The sequence below is a fragment of the Panicum virgatum genome, chromosome 8K (genome assembly GCF_016808335.1).
Source record: "Panicum virgatum strain AP13 chromosome 8K, P.virgatum_v5, whole genome shotgun sequence".
NCBI classification, from domain to species: Eukaryota; Viridiplantae; Streptophyta; class Magnoliopsida; order Poales; family Poaceae; genus Panicum; species Panicum virgatum.
In genome coordinates this window covers 32,861,728-32,878,858 of record NC_053143.1, presented here as the reverse complement: position 1 = coordinate 32,878,858, position 17,131 = coordinate 32,861,728, and positions in this window count along the sequence as shown.

The window sequence follows — 17,131 nt, the reverse complement described above, 5'->3', positions numbered from 1 at the left end:
CCCCGATGGTATAGCATGAGATTTTCTGATGTTTCCATTCTTAAAGCAATTCATCAAAAATACGATTACACTTAGAAACATCAAAAGTAAATTTTACTTCTGCTTGCTGATTCTTATGAATCGGCTTGAGAGAAGAACAAGTACTTGGTTCGGCCTTGGATGGCCAAACAAACTCTGCGGCATACACCTCTTTTCCCTCATCGTCCTAAGTATAGGAATCATGATCAAGCACATGTGTGTTGGACTGATGAGTTTTATTACATTTTTCAATTTAAACTCCAAACCTACTACCTTCATTTGCGAATGATTAACTGAAAGGAAATCAAAACTCTCAACTTTTTCCCTCAAATAAGACCATAAACCCGCAAAGGCCAAATTCGCCAAATCTTTTTTCAGAAACTGTCAGATTAAAACAATTTTTTTTCAGAAACTGTCAGATTAAAACATCATTTTTTATATCTTCAAACCTCCTGAAATAATCAGATGCGAACTCATCTCGGCCTTGCTTAACGATGTTAAATCTAACAACTTAGCCTCATTTTCTTCGCTACAGAATTGATCACGAAATTTACTCTCCAATTGATTCCAATTTAAAATAGAATTTGGAGCAAGCGAAGAAAACCAAGAGAAAGTGGTTCCAGTTAATGACAAAGAAAATAAACGAACTGGAAAAGCATCATTGAAACCTGCTTCTCCTAACTGTAAAATATACTGACTTACATGTTCCCAAGTTGTGCGAGTATCATCACCATTAAATTTTATGAACTCAGGAACACGCCAACCAACAGGATAAGAAATAAAATCAAACTCAGGAGGATATGGATTTTGACATAAACGTGAGTTACCCATATATACCCCACGCTTAGTTTTGGGCATACTAGCCAGATCCTCTTTGAACCTAGAGAAATTGGCCTAGTAATTCCTGCTGATCGAAGCCTGTGCTGGAGATGCAAGACGATGCATACTAGGATTAGGAGGCGCCATCATCTGTGTAGCGTTCAGAATCGGTCTATGAACGGGACCAGATCCCTGCTGTGCACTGCTCGTTGCTGCGATATGAGGTGGTGTGTAAGCCACAATCTCATTGGTTCGGCTAGAGGCAGCTGAACTAGAATTGATGCAAGCGGTGTAGGCGAAGGGGGAACAACCACCATGGCACCGGTCTGACTAGCTGTGTAACCGATCGGATCGGTCTGACCGGCTGTCTGACTGGTCTATCAAGTCCTGTCTGGACCAATAATGGTGGTGGCGTTTGTCTTAAGAAGTAACCCGGCGACGTGCCATATAACTGATCTGATGTGCGTGTAGGCATAGCCGATGAGCAAGGGTTTAAAACATCCGATGAATTTGTATTATCTACAACAGATTTACCCTTTTTGATTGCATCTATTTCATCGGACATGAAAGCAAGCATATCACTCGTAGCTAATTGCGCAGTAGAAATCTTATTATCCATCATGAGTGATAGTTACTTAACTAAATCAGAGGATTATTGCTTACAACGGGGATCTCTTCAATCCGATTGTTGGTCAGCTTGAAGGATGGCATGACAAACTCTTCAACCCTCTTGACAAGGCCACCGCGAACCTTCTTGAAGCCCTTCAAGAATTGAGTCTTGAAGTGCTCCTTAGTGATCAGGTATGCCTAACGCTCCTCGTCGGTGAGCTCCTCCATTGTCGCTGTGATGATGTTGTCCATGCTGATCTCGGGGTTGGAGCCCCATCTTCTTAGAGGATTAGATTAGATCGGTTTTGACAACCAAGATCAATCCTTCCCCATTGGAGTCACCAAAAAGTGTGTTCACACAGAATTGAGCCAAACACACTTGGATATGCTAGAACGCACGAAAGACCATCAAGACAATCAACACTACCGAAGCCCTGGCCGAACCGGTCTAACCATTGTGCCGATTGGTCTGACCGGTGCAAGCAGAAACCTTGCGTAGACTTAGAACAACAAGCTCAGGAAGGAGGGACCCCGTCGGAGCTCATGGATCTAGGGTTGCTCTGAGATCGGCAGGCCACTCAGAATGCCTTCAAACGTAGTCAAGACGCAGGAAGAATAGCAAATAGGGTTTGGAAAACGGCTACGATTTGAGAGGAAAATTAAAGGACAAGTTGTATTGATTTAATTGGGAATAACTTCAATTGTCCTTAGCCTTTATATTTATAGGCCAAGGAAGACGTACCCCTTCACGAGATGGTTTACAAAATAATTTTATCTACAAATCAAAACCTACTCGGATTACAACTGGCTAGACCGGTCGGCCTCGGCACCTGCCAAATTTGGCTGTCAACACGATGGTAGAGTGCAGTCACATAAATCCTGCCATCCACCCACGATCGAACGCTAGTGCTTGTAGCATGCAGGCCCGACTGCTGTGCTCCTCTACTATCTGGGCCTCAGCCTAGTAACAATTCCATCGCTGTTGCTCGGAGCCTGCAGGTCCTGTTTTGGCACCGTATTTTTCTTTTTGGCGTGAGTTTCTCTCGCGAGCGACAATGAGGCGTCGGCGTCGGCGATCGACTTTTCCCTTGAGCGCGCGGTTGAGTGATTGGAGATTGTCTGCAGGAAAATCAAGAAAAATATAAAAAGCAGGAACATGTTTGCAGGTTTGCACTCGTCTCTCCATGTGTGTTTAGATTGCATCAATATTCTTCTAACTTTTGTCATCCTCTCCAACATCAGCTCGTGTTGGAATTGATTAAAGAAACATCAACTTGCGATTCATCAAAAAATAGAATCAGAATATATGAGATGAAAGAAAAGAGATATGCAACCCATGTTTGTTTCTTTCTGCCCCATGCGTACAGATATATTATTAGTTGCTTATTATACAACCCCATACTGTAGGGTTGGGTTTTCTCGTAGTTTTTTTACCTCAAGTTGGCATGGAATTCAGTGGTACAGACGAGGCTTGGATGTTTTGGATTAGCTATGGAGGTCAAAAAGGGTTTGAGGTGAAAAAAAGTAACACAAATAAAAGAAAATCAGATGGGAAGGTTAGGTGCCGCATATATGTTTGTGCAAATGAAGGCCATAGAAAGGAAGATAAAAGGGATCATCTAACAAAGTGTCCAAGAGCTTAAATTAGAACTGATTGTCAAGTTCTCATGGGTGTTGTACTAGATCAAGAGAAAGGTAATTATAAAGTGGCTGATCTTGTTTTGGAAAACAATCACATCCTTTAGTTGCCAGAAACCTTGCACTTGACAGTGGCTCAAAGAAAAATTTCAGAGTTACAAGGTTTTGAAATTCAGATAGCTGATGATGTAGAAATTGGGCCTAAAGCAGCATATTAGTTGGCTAGTATCCAAGCGGTGGCTCAATTAACTTAGTTACACTCTCCATGACCACACGAATTATTTATGGGGCAAGCACCAACAAGAGATGTCATATGGTCAAGCAGGAAGCATGCTCATGTATTTTCAAGTTAAAAGTGAAGAAAACCCGTCATTCCAATATGCATTGCAGATGAATCGGGAGGAACAAATAGCAAACATATTTTGGGTTGATGCTAAAATGCTCACTGACTACGCATATTTTGGTGATGTTTTTGGTTTTGACACTACTTTTGGAACAAACAAGGAAAGTAAGCCTTTTTGGTGTATTTGTTGGGTTCAATCAGTTCAGGGAGACAGTGGTTTTTGGTGTTATTCTCAGGTACGATGAGACATATGAGTCCTTCAAGTGGTTATTTGAGACCTTTCTAAAAGCACTTAATGGCAAACAACCTAAAGCAATCTATACTATTACTCATCAAGATTCGGCAATGGGAAAAGCAGTTAATGAAGTATTTTTAGAAGCATGGCATGGTTTGTGCACTTTCCATATTATGCAGAATGCTGCTAAACATTTAGCTGAAAAGAATCCAATACTTCTCCCAAATAGACAGCCGAAGACAACGAGAAAGAATCTAAGTATTCTCGCAGATTTTAGTGCATGTATGTTTGAGTACCAAGATGAGGAAACATTTTAACAAGCATTTAACACCATAAGGCAAAGGCGAGGAAGCAAAGTTGGTTGGATGGTATAAAAATGGTTAAAGAAATACGGGCTAAATGTTACATGAAGGATGTGTTTGCATTAGGCATGAGAAGTACACAATTAAGTGAGAGTCTAAATAATGAACCGAGAGGCATTTCAAATCTTATTTTGACATCATTCGATTTCTTAAAAATTTGGAAAGGGTGGTGGAAGATAAGAGAAAAATGAGTTAAATGCTGAATTTGAATCAAGGAAGAAAATACCTAGAATAAAAAAGAGGACACCTATGCTAATCCAAGCTAGCAAGATGTACACACCAATTATACTTGAAGCTTTTCAAGGTGAGTATGAAAGGTCCATGGTAGCATGCAGCACGGCATTGGAAGGCAACATTGCTATTTTGTGGCAATTGGCAGACTTGATGAAAATTGTACCTTTGAGAAGGAGTACAAATATTTTGGTGATCCTTTAGAGCAAACTAGTACATGCAGTTGTGGGATGTTTAGTAGAACTAGAATATTGTGTAACCATACTTGAAAAGGCCTTGATCTGATGAATATCAAATCTCTCCCAGCACACTATATACTGAAGTGATGGACACATGGAGCATGTAGTGGGATAGTACTAGACAGCCATGGGCGAAATATAATAGAGAACCCAAGATTAAATGAGATGTTTTGGTACAAAGATATGACCAACAAATTTCTGAAATTGGTACTTCGAGCTGCTAGCCGTCAATGGTCTACCTTGTTAGTAAACAACACACTCACATCTTAGCAAGCAAGTTGAAGAAGAAATCAATGCATGTACTGATACTACGGTTCCGATCACTGCTCCCACAAATGTTACTCCTCAAAGTGATTTGGTGAGTACAAAATGACTAAAGAAAAAGGAGGTGCAAACAAAAAGTTCAAAGTGGAAAAAATTTCCTTGATAAGATGCACAAGTCCACAAAGAAAGGAAGTAAGAAAGGATGTAAGAAAATGGAAAATGGCTCAAGGGTATGTGATAACACAAAATGTATTTGATTCTCTTTCACTGTTTTGAGTGGGAACATGTTCAATTTTATTTCTTTTATTTGAAGGAACGAGAAAATGCAAAGAAGGGAGGTAAGGAAAATAAAAAAAAGAAGTATCAGTACATGACACTGCAGCATTGCAAAATATTTATCCTAGTGCCCATGGAAGAAATGTCTGAACTATACATGGCCATCAATACCTTATCTCAGATATTGGCGGTAATATTTCGAACTAGTACACCATTTTCCTAAACCATACATGGCCATCAATACATTCTCTCATACCCTTTTCTGAACCTTTTATTTTGCCGGGGGCAATCACAGATGATGTTATTGCTGATTTTAGTAGTAAGGACATTCGCTGCAATCTGATTGTCTTTTTGTGAATTTGTATAAATGCATTTTGCCTTCTAAAAAATAGATTGTTTAGGAGAATAGCTTTTGGAGAATATCCTCCTGAAACATTTGTCATTGAAGTGTAAGGTTCAAGGAATTGCATCTCTGAACAACAGAGCATTTAGTGCATCTCTGAACTTGCAACAATCAGCATTACTTTGTATTCAATTCCAAGACAATTTACAACACAATGACAATCTATACGACTGGCATGATTTTCTGCTTTGGATACAATCACAAGTTACACAATCTTGCTAGCACTTGCAAAAATGTCACTTTACTGGCAAGTTATGCAGTTAGAGCATTAGAAATGGGAAAAGGCTCCTGAGACAACAGCCGTGTCTGGAGCTTGCCGTGGTCGAGCTCTGCACGGGCGAAAGATATGCAGAAGGTAGGCGTCGTCATGGAATGGTGTTGGCCGGCAGCTTCCAGAACAGCGACGGATGACGCTCAGTGAGAGACAACCACGGCACTGTGCTCGGCAAAGGATCGCCGCTCAGCGAGGACGGCAATGCAGTGGTGCTTGGTGAGGACGGCGTGGCACGACGCTTGGCAAATGGCAAGGGTGGCGACTGACGGTCGAACGGCGACGGTGATGGAGCTATGCTCAGCGAGGAAGGCGCGGCATGGCGCTCGGCGAGGACGGGGACAGGACAGTCAGACGGCGATGACGACGACACGGCAGTCAATGTGGCTCTTGAGTGGAACTTCCAAAGACGGTGACGGCGAAGCACATGTCACTTAGCTAGAACTATCGCCGGATCGGCATCTGACGGCACAGACAGCGCGACTATTCTGCTGTCGTTTGATGTGAAGTCAGACAATCTCGTTCCTCTAAGGTTGTCCGCACACGTGCTACTCAGTTTTCATCCTCTAAAAGTAATATTCTATCCCGATTATCAAGATTCTCCTCTCTATACCAATTTTTCATACACCTGTCACGCTCTATATCTTATCCTCAGCTCTATACCAACTACAAGCCGTGGGACCCACACATTAGGATTTTTTTATCCTTTTTTACCCCCACGCCCCTCCCTCCCATTCTCTCTCCCCCCCACCTCAACGCCCCCTCCCTCCCTCGCCGGCGCCCCTCCTCCCTCGCTGGATGCAGGCGCTGCTGGCCCCCCACCCCATCTCTCCCTCCCTCTCCGCCCTCATTCTCCTCTCATCCCCTGCTCCCCATCGTCCTCCGTATGCCGGCGTGCCCCTAATTCCTCTTTGGCGCGCACCCGTCCTCCCTCCCTGCGCCGGCCGTCGGTGCGTCCCTTGTCCCTCCCCCTCGCAGCTTTGTCTTCTCCACTTCTCCTTCCACGTCGGTTCCTCGCGGCGGCCATGGCGGTGGCGGCAAGATCCTCGTAGGGCCATGGCGGTGGTAGCCGGATCCGCACGTGGCCATGGTGGTGTAGTGGCGTGGCTGGGCAGTGACCGCAGAGAGGTGAAGCGGCAGCAGTGCGGCTCGGCAGTTGCGGCGCGGTGCGGGCGCAAGTGAGGTGGGGCCGGCGCAGGCGTAGTGGACGCTTGCTACTTCACCAGTTTTGGAGGACACATGCCCGTCCACTCTATTTGAAGGACGCGTAGCGGATGCCGGTGCAATGTCAAAAACGCTATCCGCATCCTATAGGATGCGGTAGCGGCTGCCGGTGTAAGCAACCTAATGCCTCTACCTATTGCCTTTCTTCCCTTCCACCCTGCTGCTTGCCTCTATAGTTGGGGGAGAGGGGAGATGGCGGGCAGTGGGATTACTCTCTCCATTTTTATATATTTACTTGACGTATTAGGTTTGTTCTAAGTCAAATTTGACTAATTTTGACCAAGTCTATGGAAAAATAGAGCAACAGCTATACCATCAAACATATGCACTATCAATGTTTACTTCATGGTGGCCAAGGAGCTCATGGCGCAGCGGCAAATGCCACTGGCCGGGAGGCTCCCGCCCAGGGTTCGAACCCTGGGTGAGGCACCTTAAACTTCAGGGTCTCCCTTGTGGTATTTCTTTAAAAAAATGTATACTTCATGGTGGATTTAATAAAATAAACTTGGCATTGTAAACGCTATTATTGTTTTATATCTTTTTTCGATTATACAATACAACTCAGACACTCACAACGCACGTACACTCATACCTATGAACACACGTACGCAAACTCTACAGCTATGAGCATCTTCGAAGACTGCGCCGGAGTCAAACTTAGGACCTGAGGTGCTACTGAGCCTATTGTAACCACCATACTACAGGTTCTTTTGTAAAATTTTCAAAGTTTGATTTATAATAAACCTAATACGACGTGTAAATAGAAACAGAGGGAGTATTTTGGTCACACCTATAACCAGGATCGGACAGGGGAATGTGTCACCTCAACTCCTGTAAGCCCTTCAAAAAAAAAAAAACTCCTGTAACAGAGAATGATTGATCCGCGATGTAACCTATTAAATCCCCCTGCTCCTTCCTCATCTTTTCTTTGACTATTTGTCTCCTCTAATCTTCTCCCAATCTAGCCTGAGTAGGAGACGTCCGTGGCTGGGCCCGTATTTATGGGCCGTCTATTGGACTTGGGCTGTGTCCGAAGGCCATGGACAGCTGCGAGTTGTTCTGGACTTTTTGGTTGATAGTACAATACCGCACCAGTGAACCATACCTAGATGGGCTTTAAGAGAAGGAGACGCCTGTACTAGTATTCTCCTACATATGCATTACTAAATTGATGTTAATGATAAAACTGCTCAAGGTCTCCAGATCACTAAAGAGGGCCCCTCATTTTCTTAAAAAAGGACCCTCATTTTCTCAAAAAAAAGAGGGACCCCTCATATAATTTCTGTTTTCGTTTTTCCTATGATTACAAAATTCACCTGTCGTCCGACATGTTTGCTTCAGTTAGTGATCAGTTAAGGGTCAGCATGGCGGTATTGCGGAGTAGAGCCTTAGTTTATCACGCACTTCATTATAATGCTCAGAAGAAAACACCTAAAGGTAAGCACTCAATTGTGAATCATTAATTAGAATCTAAAACTCTAATAATGAAAGTTGTTATCCGGCCCCCTTTTTGGCACAAAAGAGTATTACATAAAGTACGACTAGCATGTTGTACCTAAGAAGACCATCATGAGTCGCCCACGGTGATTCTTTTATCCATCCAAGAGCATGATGATTTATAGTTAATGTTCACTACATTATCATAGCATCATAATTAAAGGCTAGAGAGGTCGCCACCAGCAAGTACCCAGACGGTAAAGGGAAAAAAACTATGGTTTTAAATAGCGGGCTATGGCAAATAGCGGCATATTTTTTTCGAGGCTAAGAGGCTATAGCGGAGGCTATAGCAGGCTATACCAAATAGCGGTTTACTACTAAATCATAAAAAAATATAAGTAATAGATGCACAAAAATAGTAATTAGCGAATTTCGTAAACATAACTATATTTCTAGAGCTACAGGAACATTACTTAAGTTGACAATACAATAAAATTCATACAATCAAATATTAAGTTATCTAAAATACTAAAATAGTAGCACTGGACTAAGGATAAGACTATAACGATGCTAAAGCTACGCCATTTAGCGCAGCTATAGCGCAATTTAGCGTCCATAGCTGTCATAGCGGCACAAATACAAATAGCGTAGCGGGAGTCCTCTAAAAAGGTCATAGCGGAGCTATAACGGAGCTATAGCCGGCTATTTAAAATCATGCAAAAAACTCAAAAGGTCCAACAAAAAAGCCATGCTATGTAGTGGACAACGAGAAACAAACTTCTAATCCTCCCAACAGAGCAAAAGAACAGTAAAATCCAGATCTCAATCTCATATATTAGGTTGATAATGCCAGCACATATTCTTGAGAAAAACTTCGCCAGTGTGCATCTCCTTGATCCTCAGGTTCCTCTGGTGCTCTTATTAAACTATGCTAATACACCACATCACTAGGGCAAAGCTGAAATTGTTAACCTCCGGGCCATTGAAGACAAAAAAGTTCCCAGCTAGTAGAAAAATGTTTGAGCTTTTGAATCAAATGTGGGGCATCAGTACGTGCTGCTACTTGAACGGCTTTCTTCAAACAACAAAAGGTCGTACTATCAACACACATATAATGCTACAGATACGAAAAAAAAGGGATGGATCACATACAGTTTCCGCCTGGAAACTATATCTACATGTCCTTTCCTGCATTGGAGATTACAGCATCGATCCTTCAGGACTTGTTTACGGCAAAAAGTGCAAAAAGATACACTTCATTTTTGACAAAGCAAAAGCAGCGTTACAGTGCTAATCCGCTTGTAAACCACATCAATTGTTGCTGTAGTTACAGAGAATCACCTAATCATGCACGATGATCATAGCCAATGTTTGAAACAAGTAGTGACTCTCAAGCACCAGTGCAAGCTTAATTAAAATCAGGTATGCAGACACAGATAAAGGCACCTTGTTAGTGCGGAATCTTAGCTTGTAGCTGGTGTACATGCATAGTTTACATAAAAAATGTACTCTCCTTCCATATTATAAAGGAAGTCATTTTGAGTTTGTTTTAAATAAAACATTTTATACTTTGACTATAAATAAATTTTTTAGGTTATGTTTGAAAATATGAAAGCAATGTAAGTAGATTCATAGTTTCGTAAAAGTATATATATTGACTATATTTTATAATTTTTATAGTAAAAAAGATTATGATCAAAGTTGTTTTTGGAGACTGTGTTGATGTCTGAAACGACTTTCTTTACAATATGGACAGAATAACTAAGTTGTTAGTATCTGCGAGAGCAAAGAAAAGACCCTATCAACATATAATGCGCGCTTTACAGGAAACAAAAAACCAATGAGATGGTCCACGTGTCAAGTTAAACATTCTTTTGAAACTAGTGCTTTCCCAACCTGATTAAAGACTTCTACGGGTATCGTGGTATATCTTACTTTAAGAGGGTGATAATGTGTCGTAAACGGTGCACCCACTACTACAGAAAGTCTAATTTGTCCCGGTTGGGAAATCCTTGTTGTCCCGGTTTCCCAACCGGGAATGCCAGGCCGGGACAAAAGGGGTTCCTTTTGTCCCGGGTCTGGCAACCGGGACAAAAGGCTACCACCAACCGGGACAAAAAGGTGCTGCCAGCGCCACATGGCTGGCGCACACTTTTGTCCCGGTTGGTGTTACCAACCGGGACAAAAGGTCCTTTTTTTTCCTGTTTTCCTTTTCTCAATTTTTTTCTATTTCAATTATACTTTTGCATTTCAATTAAACTTATGTATTGGAATTCAGTGTGTATGATCTCCACTAATATATATATATATATAGTTACTTATATAATATTTGTCCTAGATAGTTTTCATATATAAATTAATTCACTTATATATATATATATATATATATATATATATATATGTATACACATATCTATACATGTGAATTCCTTTACATATGAAAATGTCTAGGACCAATATTATATAAATATATGTATATATACACATATATATTATTGGAGTGCTTATATATATAATACATACATACATACTCATAAATAGAAATTTAATACATACACACATATATATATTTACATAGGTATATTCGTTCTTAATTACATATATACACGTATATTATCATATTTGTTGCGATTGTCAATATTAGATAGTCCATCATAGTAGAATTCGCCTTTTGGATCGAGGACTTGCTCAACAATAAATCCGGACAATTGTTATTGAATCGCCATAATCTTTTCCTCCGGTATGAGTTTATCGCGCATCTCCTCGACCTATGGAAAAATGGGATAATTAATTTCGACTAATTAAAATATGAATTCAAATATTAACAAGTTTTTTACTTACTTCCTCCTCCCAATCTGTCCAGGCCCTTGGAGGACTTACTAGACCATGGATGTTCTCGCATACATAGTATGCGCATAAATTAGTGCCGTGTTTCTGCCTCATACACTTTAAGAGAGAAGAAATTATCAGGTATTTACATGAATATATAATAAAACTAATGAATCGTGCAACGAATCATCCAAGTGCGTAACGCAAAATCTGTCTTGATCTTCAATTCCTTGTCAAATTTTTCTAGATGATTTTTAGCGAATTGTTTCCAAATCCTGTGCATGATTAGAACAATTATAGTCAAGTAACAAAGTGATTCAAATTATCGGTCATCGACGGAGTAGAGGTAGAATTAATTTTTCATCATGTTAAGAATATTTTTATATTGTTCTGGATTTCTCCTCAATGAGTCCATAACCACGAGTAGGCTCTTCTCGGGAATTATGACAATTAGGACCCAGTGTTCACTGCAAGATTATACGGAGGTAGTTCTTGGTAGTTAAGGTTTAAACAATTCGATTACAGAATAGAAAGAGTTAGACGGAAGAAATCACTCACGCAAAGTTGTAAGGAAATAATATCATTTGCTTGTTGTGATGAATGATTATGTACTTGAACAAGTTTTGGTATCTCCATTCTACATGATACCGAATAAATCAAGGGATCAGTATGTTGAGATCATGCAAAACAATAAGTAAGGAGAGTAAAATACTTACAGAACCCACAAGCCGATCATAGAGATGTCGAGGTCCTCCTGATGGAATAGTTGGTAAATTTCTTCCCAGTTTATCCATATAATGGCCTCCCCCCGTAAGAAATCGTCATCTTTAATCTTTGCACCCTGCATGAAGATGCAATCGGCCATTGCACGCATGTAGTGCTGGTGCAGCTTATACATTTGCGTTGGAAGCATGAACACTACTTCGGGGGTACAAGAGTTTTGCCCAGCTCATACGTCCATTTGATGACCACATCGGCCTTTGGATTATCTTCTCCCCCTGCAATCTGAGCCGCCGTCAGGTTTGATTCTTTCAAAAATGTAACAAAGTCTTGTTGTTGCGTCGTCTGTCCCACTACGAGAGGCTCTATTGATTGTTTCTTTTGGGCTCCGAGCTGTGGAACGTCGGACGACGACTTTAATTGTCTCTTCTTTTTCTCAGTAGTTTTGATAATTGTGCATTCGTAGTCTGAAGGGGGATCTCTCGGAATGAATTTTCTCTTATTTGCTTCGCACATTCCATTAAAAAATTCAAATCTATCGGATTTATCACTTTCTCGGGCTCCCGCTTCGGCTTCGGCTTGAAGTGCTCTTTAACTCTTTCTTGAGTTATCCGATCGCATTCTTCAAGGCTCATGTCCCAGGGTTTAATAGGAGCCTCCTTGGTTTTATTCTCCTTTTCCTTCTTCTTTGGAGGCTCCTTAGCCGGTGCAGCTACCTTCTTTGCCGGCGGCTATTTCTGCTTCTTTGCCAGCGGCGGAGGGGGTGACCATGGAGGCGACGGTGACGCTTGAGTGTTCATCGGCGCATGAGATGATGGTGATGGAAAATGTGCCGGTGAACCTTGCCAAGACAGTGCTACCCTTGGGGAGTTTTGCAGAGATGCCGGCCTTGGAGAGGCATGCTGAGATGCCAGTCTTGGAGTTTGATCATCCGACTTTATGACAATGTAGCGCTTATCTCATAGGATGTAGCCATGAATGGCTTCTGCTAATGTCCTCTCCCCATCGCCTCCAGGAATATCAAGCTCGAGCATCTCCCAACCCTGGCACACCTGCACCACGCCAACTCTTGTGTATCCTGGCGGAATTTGCTGCCCGTGGTACACGTCGCCTGGTTGGGTTGGCATGGCGGTACCGTACGCAACAGTGAACATTAAGTTCTTAATGGCAGTCTGCAGGTCACAAGGTGTCCGCTGGGTGATCTCATCCACTGGAAATCGCTACGGGGCCGTCGCTTCAACTGCGGCCTGAATCCCCATTGGCTCGACGACGGCGATGTCTGTGGAAGCGCAGCTGCTTTTCCGCTGAGACAGATGATCGGCTGCGACATTAGGCTCTGGAGGCACCGTTTGCGCTTGCTATTGCTGGCTCGTTGCTATTACCACTTGGTGTTGAACCTCTTCCTCCAGTCTTTGATCGTGTGACATGAGCCGTTCCTCTAGCCTTCGCAAGTGCTCCCGCTCATCATTCTTTCTTCTTTGCCAGCTTCTATATGATTCAATGTAATCCTTGAACCCATACTTCCACGGAACCACGCCTTTACCTCTTTGTGCGGCCCGGATGCTCTGGATTCCCAAGGGCGTAAGTCAGCTCGTCCCTCTCTCTATCCGGCTGGAATGTTCCCTCGGCCGCTGCTTGTATGGCCTCCTGTAATCTCTGGGCTGCTCGCTTGATGTTTGGCCCATAGATGCAGTCACCAGTCAATGGGTCCAAGCTTCCCCCGTGACCATAAAACCAGGTCCTTAATATTTCAGGCCAGTTCATGGTCGCAGGTTTGTCGCCATTTCAGGCCTGAAATGAGTAAGAACTCCTCTCTCCCGAGCCAAGAACAGCAAGAAACAAGTGAGCTAAATGGCTCGGGCGGGGGGAGAGAGAAGGGGATAACGGGGCCAAGGAGTTTTCTCCCGGTTGGAGGCACCAACCGGGACAAAAGGCTGCGCGGGCCTTTTGTCCCGGTTGGAGCCACCAACCGGGATAAAAGGCCACCCTTTTGTCCCGGTTGGTGCCTCCAACCGGGACAAAAGGCCCCTGTCCCCCCCCCCCCCCCGCTGGCCTGGCTAGCCATTGGACCCGGGACAAAAGCCACCTATTGTCCCGGGCCCAAAGGCTGCCGGGACAAATGGCCTGAAACAAATACCTATTCTGTAGTAGTGACCATTACCGAGAGTTAGTGGTAGCAGCATGTAAAAGTATATGTATAACAAGGGTAATAAAATAAATCTGAACCTATCAAAAACCAATTAAAAAGAAGAAATCCTAACCAAATTGTGGACATAGTATACTTTAAAATGATTAGTATTGACCTTGAATGAGTTATTATTTGTGACATGTACTGCTTAGAGTCGATTATTAAATCGGCCTTTTTTGTGCCTCACATTTGCCATATACGATGTCCATTCTTACAACTACGACCCATAGAGATAAGCTTGTTTTGATCATTTTTTTAGATAAGGAAATATATTAAGCATATTCCAGCCGCTGTACGATTGATACATATAGCTTTTCGAAAACACAACCACACCGCACAAAAGCGTCCGAACGAAACGAAACCAGTAGCAAAATTAAAGGAGACTAAAACATGCTTAAACATAAGCAATCCGATTATTAAATGGCCATCCATTCGTCGCGAAGACTTCCATGGCAAGCCACTCAAGTGCACGACACCTCTCTAACACCGGCGGCCTTTCCTCTTCTTTTTGCAGCAGCGCCCAAAACCGGATCCAATATGTTCCTCTGAACAGCACCTGTAGAGACGAAGAAACTCGTGCACAGTTAAAAGAAATGTCATTTCGACTTAGCCAAATCGCCCATAAGATGGCACATGCTCCCACTAAGGCCTGATGCTTGCGTTGTTTCCTCAGCCCATTTAACAAGTGAGTAAACATATGGTTCATATTTAACGGCATAGGCAAATTAAAAACAACACTTATCAGTCTCCACAAAAATTTAGCGTTTTGGCAATCGAAAAAAAGGTGCTGTATTGTTTCAATAAGATTGCAGCAACAACAATTTGAACTCCCTTTCCATCGCCGTCTAGCTAAATTGTCCTTGGTGAGAGTAACCCCTTTAATCAAGTACTACATAAAAATCTTAATCTTAAGTGGCAGTTTTAGTTTCCAGATAATATGATTATGTGGTATTATATTAGTGGTAGTTATTGCCCTATACATAGATCGCACTGAAAATAGCCCATTCTGTTGCAGAGACCACACAAAACTATCAGTTTGATCTTGCAGCTGAATATCCATTACTCTAGCCACCAGCTGGTGCCACAAGAGTAAGTTATTAGCCACCAGAGACCTTCGAAAAGAGACATTTAGTGGAATCGAGCATAGAGCAGAACTGACTAAAGCTGACTTTTTCCTAACTATGTTATACAGAGCCGAGTATTGATTTTTTAAAGGTTCATTACCTAGCCAAGTGTCTTCCCAGAATCTGATCAGAGACCTATTACCCAGCTTAAACTTGCCCCATCTCAGGAACTCAGGTTTGACGCGCATGAGACCTGACCAGAAATGAGAATCTCTAGGCGAGTGTTCAACTTGAGTGAGAGATTTGAATCGAAGGTATTTTCTCCTGAGTAAGGTTTGCCACACCCCTTGCTCATTTATTAACTTGAAAAGCCACTTGCTTAGCAAACATTTATTTTGAGCATCAAGATTTAAGATTTCCAAACCCCCTTGGTCCTTTGAGCAGCAGAGGACACTCCATCTCGTAAGCCTATACTTTTTTTTATTTTCATTACTTTGCCAGAAAAATCTAGACCTATAGAAATCCAGCTTTTCAATACTTCACGAGGAACTTCAAAGAACGAAAACATAAACAAAGGTAGACTACTAAGCACAGAGTTAATAAGGACTAGCTTTCCACCAGCAGAAAGCAACTTTCCTTTCTAGCCACTTAACCTTTTTTCGAATCTTTCATCAACTCCCTTCCAATCTGAGTTTTTAAGTCTTTTGTAATGCATGGATATTCCTAGGTATCAAAACGGGAACATACCTTGGGCGCAACCAAAGATCTGTTCATATTCCATTTTGATGACCATAGCCTCCCCGAAATAGAATAATTCACTTTTATGGAAGTTAATCTTGAGACCAGACAGTTGTTCAAAAGCACATAGCAAGAGCTTTAAGTTTTTTGCCTGTTCAATATTATCCTCCATAAAGAGAATTGTGTCATCTGCATATTGCAAAATAGAAAGACCATCGTCGACTAGATGCGGGACTACTCCCTTGAACTGCTGATTTTCTTTGGCTCTCGCAATTAAGATTGCTAGCATGTCTACAACGATATTGAAGAGTATGGGAGATAGAGGATCCCCTTGCCTTACTCCTTTTCTCGTTTTGAAGTAGTGACCGACATCACCATTTACTTTTATCACTACAGAACCTTTGGTTATCACTTGATTAATCCAAGCACACCATTTCATTGAAAAGCCTTTCATCCGCAGCACTTGTTGAAGAAACGACCATTTCACCTTGTCATATGCTTTTTCAAAATCAAGTTTTAAAACAACCCCATTTTTCTTTTTCTTATGCATTTCATGAATTGTTTCATGTAGGATGACCACTCCCACCAGAATATGTCGTCCTGGAATGAACGCTGTTTGAGATGGTCGTATTATTTTTTGAGCTACAGTGGATAATCTGTTCGTGAGTACTTTTGTGAAAATTTTGAAGCTAACATTTAGGAGGCAGATCGGCCTGTATTGTTGCACTTTGGTTGCGTCCTCCTTTTTGGGTAGCAGGGTAATCACACCAAAGTTCAGACTATGTAAAGGCAACTCGCCCTTGTGGAATTCTACAAACAGTTGAAGCATGTCAGCTTTAATAGTTTTCCAAAATAATTGGAAGAACTCCACTGGGAATCCATCCGGACCAGGTGCCTTGTTGTGTTCCATTTGGAACACTGCCTCTCTAATTTCCTTTTCACTAAACTCGTCACAGAGAAACTCATTCTCTATCTGAGACACCTAAGGAATGTCCTCCCTAGCGTCCTCATTTAGAGAAAAGTCATTCTGCTCTAGCTCTCCGAAAAGGTTTTTGTAGTACTCTGTGATATATGTTTTAAGATTTTCATGGCCTACTATGGTCCCCTCCTCTTGTTCTAGCCGAAAGATCCTTGTTTTACGATGTCTTCCGTTAGATACAAGCTGAAAATATCGCGTGTTGGCATCCCCTTGCAGGAGTCTGGTTGCTTTAGATCTCTGGAAC